Source organism: Limulus polyphemus, unplaced genomic scaffold (assembly GCF_000517525.1).
Source record: "Limulus polyphemus unplaced genomic scaffold, Limulus_polyphemus-2.1.2 Scaffold5746, whole genome shotgun sequence".
Lineage (NCBI taxonomy): Eukaryota > Metazoa > Arthropoda > Merostomata > Xiphosura > Limulidae > Limulus > Limulus polyphemus.
In genome coordinates this window covers 7,834-18,034 of record NW_013671356.1, presented here as the reverse complement: position 1 = coordinate 18,034, position 10,201 = coordinate 7,834, and the positions used below count along the sequence as shown (strand labels likewise).

General features: G+C 32.2%; 1 protein-coding gene across 2 annotated transcripts in view; it reads right to left on the bottom strand.

The window, feature by feature from the left end:
• Positions 1-10,201, bottom strand: part of LOC106472933 (cactin-like) — a 57,971-nt gene that overhangs the window by 41,223 nt on the left and 6,547 nt on the right. The window contains exons 2-3 of one of the 2 annotated variants that reach the window (XM_013933603.2): positions 9,202-9,306; positions 5,070-5,159 (exon numbers count right to left, since the gene is read on the bottom strand). The gene's annotated coding sequence lies outside the window, so the exon portion shown is untranslated. The remainder of the gene's footprint in view (positions 1-5,069; positions 5,160-9,201; positions 9,307-10,201) is intronic. The other variant, XM_022401468.1, reaches the window with a different exon arrangement.

The window sequence follows — 10,201 nt, the reverse complement described above, 5'->3', positions numbered from 1 at the left end:
AGTCTTGGGCTCCTTACCTTAAGAAGGACATTGAATTGCTGGAAAGGGTTCAGAGAAGGGTTACTAGAATAGTGCCTGGAATGGAGGTGTTGTCATACAACGAGAGGCTGAAATCTCTAAAATTGTTTTCTCTTGAAAAAAGAAGAGTTAGGGGGGTGGGGGTGGATCTGATTGAGGTGTTTAAGATTGTAAAGGGAATTGATAGTATTGATGTATAATATTTTTTATATTTAACAATGAGAATAGTAGGACTAGGGGACACATATACAAATTTTGGTAAGGTAGGAATCATCTTCAGCTAAGACAGTTTTATTTTTCTAACAGAGTGGTTGGCCTTTGGAATGGGTTGCCTTCAGATGTTACAGAGGCAATAAATTTAAGTGAGTTTAAGAAAAAGATGGATAAGTATATGAATGAAAAGGGCTGGGTTTAAAATGTTTTTATTTTATTTTTTTTTATTCATTTTAATTTATATTTGAGGATGGAACAGCCGAGATGGACTAATAGGTCCCATGTTGTCCCAAAATATTATGTTATGTTAATTATACAATGTATGGTAAATAGAATTTCAGTAGTTAACACTTTGCTTGTTTCAAAGGTTTTAGTATAATTTGCTCATAAAGTGAGAATATATATATATATATATCTATCAGAAAGGATACTCTATTTTAGGTTTATATTTCCAATCTTCAACTGTATCATTTGGATTTATTTTAGGTGTTTTTTTTTGTTTACAGATTTTATTAAAGTACAAATAGAAAACATTTTAGGAATCACAAGAGAGACAAATTCACAACATAAAAAGTTAATAACTGGATGTCAAAGCCATGACTGAACACACTCTAGCATATTGGTTACTTTACACTTGGTGTGGTCAACTTCTTAAAGTTAAGAGCCAAAAGGAATTATTTCTAAAACCAACAACAAGAGATAATTTTCAAAAACAGCAGTAAGAAATATTAAGTACCACACTGGAATTTAATTACACCAGTACTGAGTATTTACTGGAGAATGCTACTCTGTCATGTGATACACTTGTATAAATAAACAATCAAAACAAGGGTTACATCCTCAGAAAGTTAAGATTTTCCTAAACTGAAAATGTACTTCACATAATACTTACTTCCACTGACACTATAGCTATTTCTCGATCTCCAGGGTTTCCACTCTTTGCCCATCTAAGCATTAAAAATGCTTGCTCCAGTCTTTTATACCCCACTTGAATGCCCTTGGCAAATTCTAATTTCCAAATTTCTCCACCAACTTCAATGTGCCCTCTATCTAGGTACTGTATCTAATCACCTTATTCATATAATGTAATTACTTTTTCATGACAAAAACTGGCTTTTAGTGGGAAGGTAGGGCAGGAGTGTCAGTGGAGGTAAGTATTATTGTAAATATTATTGTAAATATATTTCAGTTTTAGAAAATGTTAACTTTCAAACATACATACCTTTGCTGACACTATAGTTATATATTATGTTAGCATACTCCTACACCACCCATAAAACTTTCTCCTCAAACATGCATCAATCTGATCAGTGAAATTCAAAATTTCGATTATGACTACATAAAAGTGTTATGAGAAGAAAAAGACTTGTAAACATTTTTATTTCCTTTGATTTCTTAATTTTTCCTGTGAATAACATGAAACATTCAGATGTTGTACAAAACAAAACTGTTGTTACTTAACTAGAATAGTTGATGATGCAACCACCTCACACTGACTGATTTTCAGTTACAACTGAAGTTAACAGATTGGTGTAACAACCAAGGCAAACGTTAAGCATGTTTAAATATGGTTGTCCCATCTTTGAAAGCTGTCAGTGTAAGTCATATACCAGTCATATCATTCAGTTGTAAAAACTGCTATTTTGGCTCAACGAAATGATATAATGGCTAGAAATATCAGAGAATTCACAGAAATAATGAAACACATTAAAAATAATTATTATAGCTTGAATATAGATGAAGGTTTGACAAATCAAAATGTATGCAGATAATGTGATCTTCTTTACATTCAGTATCTAAATTAAGTAGTCACATGACTACTGGCTTTGGTATAAATGGTTTGCATTGTTTTTTATTTTACACTCCTGAGATTGACAGGTAGTGTCTGTTTTGAGACTGCTGGTAGTCTCAGAATAGTTTTTAAAGTGTGTGTATAAAATGTTAATTGTTTGGTTGTTTTAATTATTTATTTACACAATTACCTTAAAATTTATTCTTTTAAGTGAGTTTTTAGTAAACTTTCCAGGTCTGTTGCACACAAAAAAAATCAATTTTTTAATGAAGTATTTTTACTAAATATTCATCTGTGAATTTATGAAACCTTTACTTATTTCTATCTTACAGTTTTCATATTTTATATGTATAACTTCTAGAGCTTCTTAAATGATTATCAAAAGCTTTTCTTTTCGGATATTTATTATCTTTTTTAACCTGAAACTGTAGGAAAACCCTCAATGTTAACATTGAAATGAAAAAGAAGTTGGAAAATATGATTTGTTTGCTTGTCACTATGCATAAAGCTACACAATGGACTATCTGTGCTGTGCCCACCACAGGTATCAAAACCCAATTTTTAGCATTATAAGCCACTAAGGGACTGAAAAATATGAAATAAAATGAATAATACTTTTTTTTTCTTCTTGTCTGAGAGGACAAACCAACCATAATTTTTTTTGTAGTCAAACTTTTACCCAACGAGTACTTCTTTTAGTCACAATAGTCTAAAAGCTGCACAGAGATCTTCCTAACTCTTGACAGAAGAGAACCATGTAAAGTTTGGAGAAATTCAAATGATGAAGGTGGGGGGGGGGGGGTTAGGAGACTGCCTAGACCACCCTTGTAGGGGAGTCTGAGGGGGGAAAATCTTCACCTAAAAATAACTTTCAGAAATTTTGAAGGGTTAAGAAAACCAGTTGAAGTCTTTTCCTCTATTTTGAAATAACTGGTATTAGAGAATAAACTTCACTAAACTAAAAATAGTAATAAATATGATTATGAACTAAGGTTTTGGGAAAAAAAGTTATCACTTTAAAAACTGTGATCAATTAATAATTGTCTAAATTTTTCCAAAAAGCTACAGCAAGTTTGTATGAGAATATAAATTTATAAAAAATTAACACTGCTGTATTGTTAGACATTCAAAAATTGCAGACTGCCTCACTTAATATTATTCACTAACATTAATTCTAAACATACATCTGCTTAAGCCTCACTGTCACAAATTTAACTCAAAAAAATATGACTTCTATAAATAAACAACAGCAGATGGAAAACATTTTCAACTTAAAGTCTTTCAGATATTTATCTAATATACATATCAGATATTTACTACTAACTGTAAAGAGGCACAATCAATATGAGAGGATTGTAAGGTATACTTTCATCAAACACTTTATCATATTGCTTTTATTTCTGCCATATTAGCCTAACATTAGTTTTATGTGAAGTGGATGATATGGTGGGCAAATCCTGCATCAGCAATATACAAGATGATCATATACTTGTCTTGAAAGACTGAGACAGCTGGGAGGGGCTTCTCTAGTAGGTTTGACAAAAGTATTGATATCTCAGCAGACTGAGGAGGTAAGATGTTCATATTGTGTATATTGGCTTGAAATAGATTGTATAGATTGTTTCTAATTGTTTAGACACTCCAAAAGTTATATTACTGAAGATACAAAAACATGACACAGAGAACTGAAAATTGAGAATATTTTTATATTTCCTTTTAAGATTAAGAAATTAAATCCTGGATAATATAAATATTATTATCTGTAATATTACAGTTAATATTATTAACTGTAATTTGATGCCAAGTTTACTGATGTACATTAATAATATAATTGTTTGAACAAGTTCAATGTGACTGTAACTATTCATGACATAGGCACTTTGACTCAGCATATTGAGAATTAAGCTCACATATTTTGGTTCACTTACAAATGTACTTATGTATTATAAGGCCTACCACAGTGATGTTTTAATAAAATAAAAGATATTTCTAATTAATCCAGTAAGACTTTTTTTTGTACCAAAGTGATTTTATATTAATAACAAGATGAAACCGTGGTACAAGCAAAATAGGGTAAGAATATTTTTCATCTTAAATATTTGTTTCAGTAACCAGATATCACTATAGTATTTTTCTATAAGTATAATGCTAATTCTGCTGTTACAAGTATAACACTACTGTTCCTAATGCTACTGCACATACTTTCAAATATATCTCATATTCTGGATGTATGTGAAAAGAATTATGCTTTGTTAAGAGGTAAGGGTAGCTCAGCCTTCATCATTCAGCTACAGATTTTTCATGTCTGCTAACATTTGGTACTTAAGCACAAATGGAAAGAAAATCAGGATTCTATTTCAAATAATATCAAAAATACATACATGTATAAGGCATAAAAGAAAATAATTCAATCATGTTGACAATTTCATGTGATTTCAAAGCTGTTTTTGTTTTATAAAAATGAAATACTACAGAAAGAAAAATTCCTCATCCTCATTTTCTCAGCTTACTGTGATGTTCTTTGAAAAAAAACTTGTTTTGGGATAGTTTCACCTGTAGAGAATTTTTTTTTTCTGTTTTACTGATTATACTTTGATATTGTTAATAAATGCAATTCTTTGGTATCAGAGTTTCTATTTATTAGAACCCAGTAAATAAATAGTATGTAAATTTAATATAATAATTCCTTGAAAAAAAAGAAACTTTTCTTTCAACTACGAAATTTTCCAATATGTCATGTTGCAAATTTTTTAAATAAAAATGTATTTTATTCATAACATTAAAAATGAAAGAATTAATAGAGTATTTCAATCTATAATATTCTAAAATGTAGACCATTTAAAGTTTCCTAAAAATCAATATTTTCAGACATTGTACATAAAGAGATGAGTGCTTTGTTTTTCAAGAGTTTAGTAGTGAACAGTTTTCAAATATTAATTTTTCAAGGAGAAACAATTTCATGCTTTTGATGTTATTTTCTAAAGCAAATATTTTCCTACACCTTTCTATTTGTAACGTACCACAAATGATAAAAAAATTAACTTACTTCCGTTGCTCTTTCAACTTAAGACGCTGTTGCTCCAACTTTTTCACTTGGTCTAGACCTTCATCCTCAGAAGAACTTGAGCTTGAACTGCTAATGAAAATAAGAATGTGGTTTTAACTTACAGAATTTTAATGTTATATATTAACAAAGTTCTCAACATGTGCATTCCAGCAATAAAATGGGTTTCAATAATAACAGAAACATCCTCGCTTGAGAGAAGGTTTAAGTAGAGGACAGCGACCTTAAAGGCATTGTTAATGTACCAAATCCATTTAGGAAGTTTCAGATTATGTTTTGAGCTATTAGTCCAGATCTTCATTAAGTCAAATTGTTCAGACAAATCAGGTAGGAACATGAGAGTTGAAAACAAAAAGTGAAGTGGAATTAAGAGCAACATGATCATGGCTGAAGAAAAGCACCCCCAGTCATGAAGTATTGTGACATTATCACAGTTGACTTGGATTTCAAGCTGTGTGGACATAATGTTCATGTTCTTCTTACAGCAAAGGGGTATAAATAAGATTTTTACTGATTTAAATCTCTTACTACAGAATTGGTCAATTCGACCGAGTTTTTCAGTAAACATTACAAGTCTTTTGTTGGCAAAAAATCATAATGAAGTATTTTTACAAACAATTTCACTATGAATATATGGAGTCAAAGTGTTGACTGCTCAGAGTGTACAGTGATTTTCATGTTAAGATTCAAAATACTTTTGAAATGTTGGAGGGACTGTTGCGAAAGCTACACAGATGAGCACTCTTTGGAAGGTGCCAGAAGAGAGCCCATGGAGTGTGATACCCAAATGTATAAGGTTATACCTGTGGGTGATAGCATCTAATCTGTACCAGGTATACTCTTCAATCATTGTAAAGATATGTGTTGCTAAATAGGGCAGAAGATATGCTAGCCCAAACTGTAATTGGACATGCCAGATGATATAGAGTGGCTATGGCATGTTATGCCATATTTGGTAGGTCAACTCAAGTCTAAAACCAGGCAGCATCGGGTATTTGTCTTCCAGTCGGCAGTAAGAGGAGGGTCCCAACCATTTTCACCTCAAGCTCAGGAAGTAGAAGGGAAAGCAACTTCCATTCTGACAACTCAGGCAGGGCAAATGTGTGCAAATCCTGTATACAATCAACACCATACCATCTAGAAAATAAACATACAGGTGACGGTAGGAAGGGGGAATGCACATGTGGTGGATCAACTCCAGTCTAAAACCAGGCAGCATCGGGTATTTGTCTTCCAGTCGGCAGTAAGAGGAGGGTCCCAACCATTTTCACCTCAAGCTCAGGAAGTAGAAGGGAAAGCAACTTCCATTCTGACAACTCAGGCAGGGCAAATGTGTGCAAATCCTGTATACAATCAACACCAGATCATCCAGAAAATAAACATACAGGTGATGGTAGGAAGGAGGAATGCACATGTGGTGGGTCAACTCCAGTCTAAAACCAGGCGATGTTGGGAATTTTACATCTGGTTTACAGTAGCAGTAGGGTCCCTACCAAAGCCTGTGTGAGGAATTATGTAGGCTGGTCCTATGCCGATACAACATTAGACCACCCGGGAACTGACATCCAGGAAGCAATAGGATGAAGGAAAAACAGCTGCAGAGATGACCTTCACATAAGCATGTTTATGCACAGTCTCCACCCAAGAATCTAGAGTATCAGGGACATCTCCAAAAACCAACTGCCACAAGAAAGGAACCAAGCATAGGTCAAACAGATGAGAAGAAGACATTTGACAAAAGGGTGTTGTTGCAAAGGAGATCCCAACATCAAAGCAATCACGTATAGAGAGACAAAGCTAATGCAGATAAACATGCCAATGTAGAGAAAAGAAGGGCACATGTATCTGCTGAGAACCCCTCAGTGAACAGTAGATAGCTTCAGAAAGGAGGTGGACTGATGAAAAATAATGTATGACAGTCTTTAGGGTAAGACAAAGATGAGAGAACTGAGCAGGGTAAAAGCAAAGGGTAGTAGAAGGACTACGTCCCCACAGCTGAATCAGTGATTCTAAGGTTTGAGAATCATGAAACTGAAACTCCGACCTGTGGTAAGCCAAAGCATGCTAGTCCACTAAATGTGGGGGTCTAGGCATGTTGGCACCCACATGAAGTTGAGGTAAAGAATTGTTCAGAATGGACTCAAATATATGGGGAGGGGAGTAAAACCAAATAATCAGGTGTCAGGCCAGAATGAAGGAAAGAGGGGAAAGAAAAGGTCCAAAGGTCAATAAAACAATGAAATTTAAGTAGAAACAGATATATATATTGTTATGAGCTTTAACCTGTTTAGGATAAACAAATGCAGTTTCCTGTTACAATATAAAGTCATTCTCAAAAGAAAATAAGAATAATTTAGATTTCATATTTTTTTATGCGATACGAGGTCAGTCAAATTTGACAAACCTCATATAGAGTATGGTAGAGAAAATAACAGATAAAATATAAAGTTTTACTGAAAAAAAACGTGAAATTTATTTAGGATGTTTAAGAGATTATGCATATGAAATTTGACAATTTTCAAATGATAAAAGCATTTTTAATCTTCACATGAAAATCACTTTAAATTCGAAGCACTCAACACTCTGACTCCATATGTTGACAGAGAAATGTTTAGTACAAATACTTCATTACAAATTCAGAATTTTTGTCTACAAAAGACTTACAATGTTTATTGAAAGCTTGCAAAATTTCATGAAGATACACAACATATTAAAAGTTACAGTATGGAAACTCTAAAGGTCAATTTCGGGTCATGAACTCAGTCAAATCAACAGAGCCTGTAACAAGAGAGTTAATAAGTTATTGAGCATTCAATGAGTGATTCAGTTCAGTGTTAGCAGTGACACTTATTATGTCAATTATTTAAGAAATTCTGCAAGTTTATTTGTAAATTAGGTGTAGGTAACATTAGTATCACAGTTTCTATTGAAATGTTGTTCATGAACTAAGGCCAAAAAGTTGTTGAAAGTGAACATAGCTTTAAAGCAAACATTACTGAACAAAAAATTCATTCATTAGTGTTACAAAGACTGGTCTTGGCATTATTTCTAGCAAATAATCCAAAAGAGCACATGCAACAATAGAATGTTACAACAATACACACCAAAAAATGCAACTGAAGAAGATCTACATAATAAGTCTGCCATCAAAAAATTATTACATTTTGTATAGATGTTGAAATTGTTATAAACATTAAAAAAAAATCCTATTTGAAACAAATTGTAGCTATGTTTAATGCCTGCCACACAAACCAGCCCAACATTTTGATGTGAATTTAAAACAATGAGTCATTTCAGAAAGGTTTGGGTTGTTTTGATTAAAGAAAAAGGAAGACATTTTGCACTATTTTTGTGGTCTAGGTCACTGGACCAGACACATAACCTGACCCTAAACCATGAGAGCCAACATGAAGAAGTTAACTTGTAAATGTAAAATTATATAACATTTAAACATGCTTGAAATGTTCTAAATGTGGTTGTGAATGTGATGGTTTAAGTGTAGCAAATAAGCTATACCGTTGGTCCAAGCAGGATAAGGGAAGAACTTAATCGAAGATATCTCAATCAATTTCGCATACCAGCTGAATTGGAGATTCATCAATTAATAACTACATTGACAGCAAACATAAAACAAGAGGCACAATAGTATCGTTATATTCAAAGAGGGTGACTGGAATCATAGATGAGAAATCATTCCCTTCAATATTGTGTAAAACTAATGACACAGTAAAGCCCACAGATGCTAAGTTGAAGCAAATGCACAATGCATTACAAGATGATTTCCCTAGCGATTCTCAAGTTAAAAATGACATTTCTGGAATGAAGAGTAAACATAAGAAGAATGATATAATGCCCAGTATGGTACCACCATAGTACAATCCATATGGATTTCATCATGTCCTACTTTTATTAATATTTAGTTTTTTTTCCATTTTAGATATTGTACCAAACTTCATTCATCGAGATCTATCGAAATAACACTAAATCACCAGTTTCAAGAATGTCCCTTTGTTAACCATCCTAAGCTACATATTAAAAGATACTCGGCTAGTTCATGTGGCAGGTGTTAAATACAATATTTATATTCCTAGATTTAAAAAATTTATGTTCTTACCTTGATTTTCTGTTCTTTTTTTCTGAGATAGATTTTGAAGTGTCTCTACTAGAAGATAAAATATTTTTCTTCCTTTTTTGCTCAGTATCAGAATCTGATGATGTGCTGTAATTCAAAAAGAAATGATTTATCAACTAATCTGTTGTTTGGTTTTATTTAAAAAAAAAACAATAATATCTGAACGATGAATTTTAAATAACTTTTATTACAAATAAAATTTTCAAAATACTTTTTACCTTAACTTTTTATACAATCACTTTGTTACAAAAACAAATTCATGCAGCTTATAAAGTAGAATTTCTTCATGTGGACAGTTATATATAAACATAAAACAATACAAGTATTCAAATTTCAGTCAATTAATTCCATCGTATTGTATGTCACAGATTTAATATCATATATCTATTTTAATATCAATGTTTGTTTAAGTTAAATTTATATGCAGAAATGTACATAACTTATACTGTTAAATCTGTATTGTGAACTTCCCACCTATTCACTAAAATTGTAGAAAATTCTCGAGTGTAAGAATCAACAATGTGTGTGTACGTAAACACTGGCGTATCGTTTATATTGTTGCATAAGTTGAAATTTCAAGAAACTCTCCTCATGCCTATAAATATAACCAATGAACTGCACAAAATGACAGTATATATTATTGATTTGCTATAGTTGGTGTGCTATAAACTGTGGAAGCTATAACTGATTGTTATAAAGCTTATTAATTGGGAACTTCAGATATTTGACCAGGAACGTTTATAGATTTCAAATATTAAAAACCATATAACTTCAGCGGATTCACATCGGACATTAGTGTTTTTACACAAACATTATATAACTTCAGCATTGTACAACTCAGCCTGTGTGGCCAGTAAAGAATGAAGAACAGAGCTAACTAGCTCCCCGTTAAGTGTATTGTATCTATATCTACTCAAAATTAATTCAATCATCTTGAACCCTCAATAAGATATCAAGCAAGTTCCAGACCAGATAGAGGACT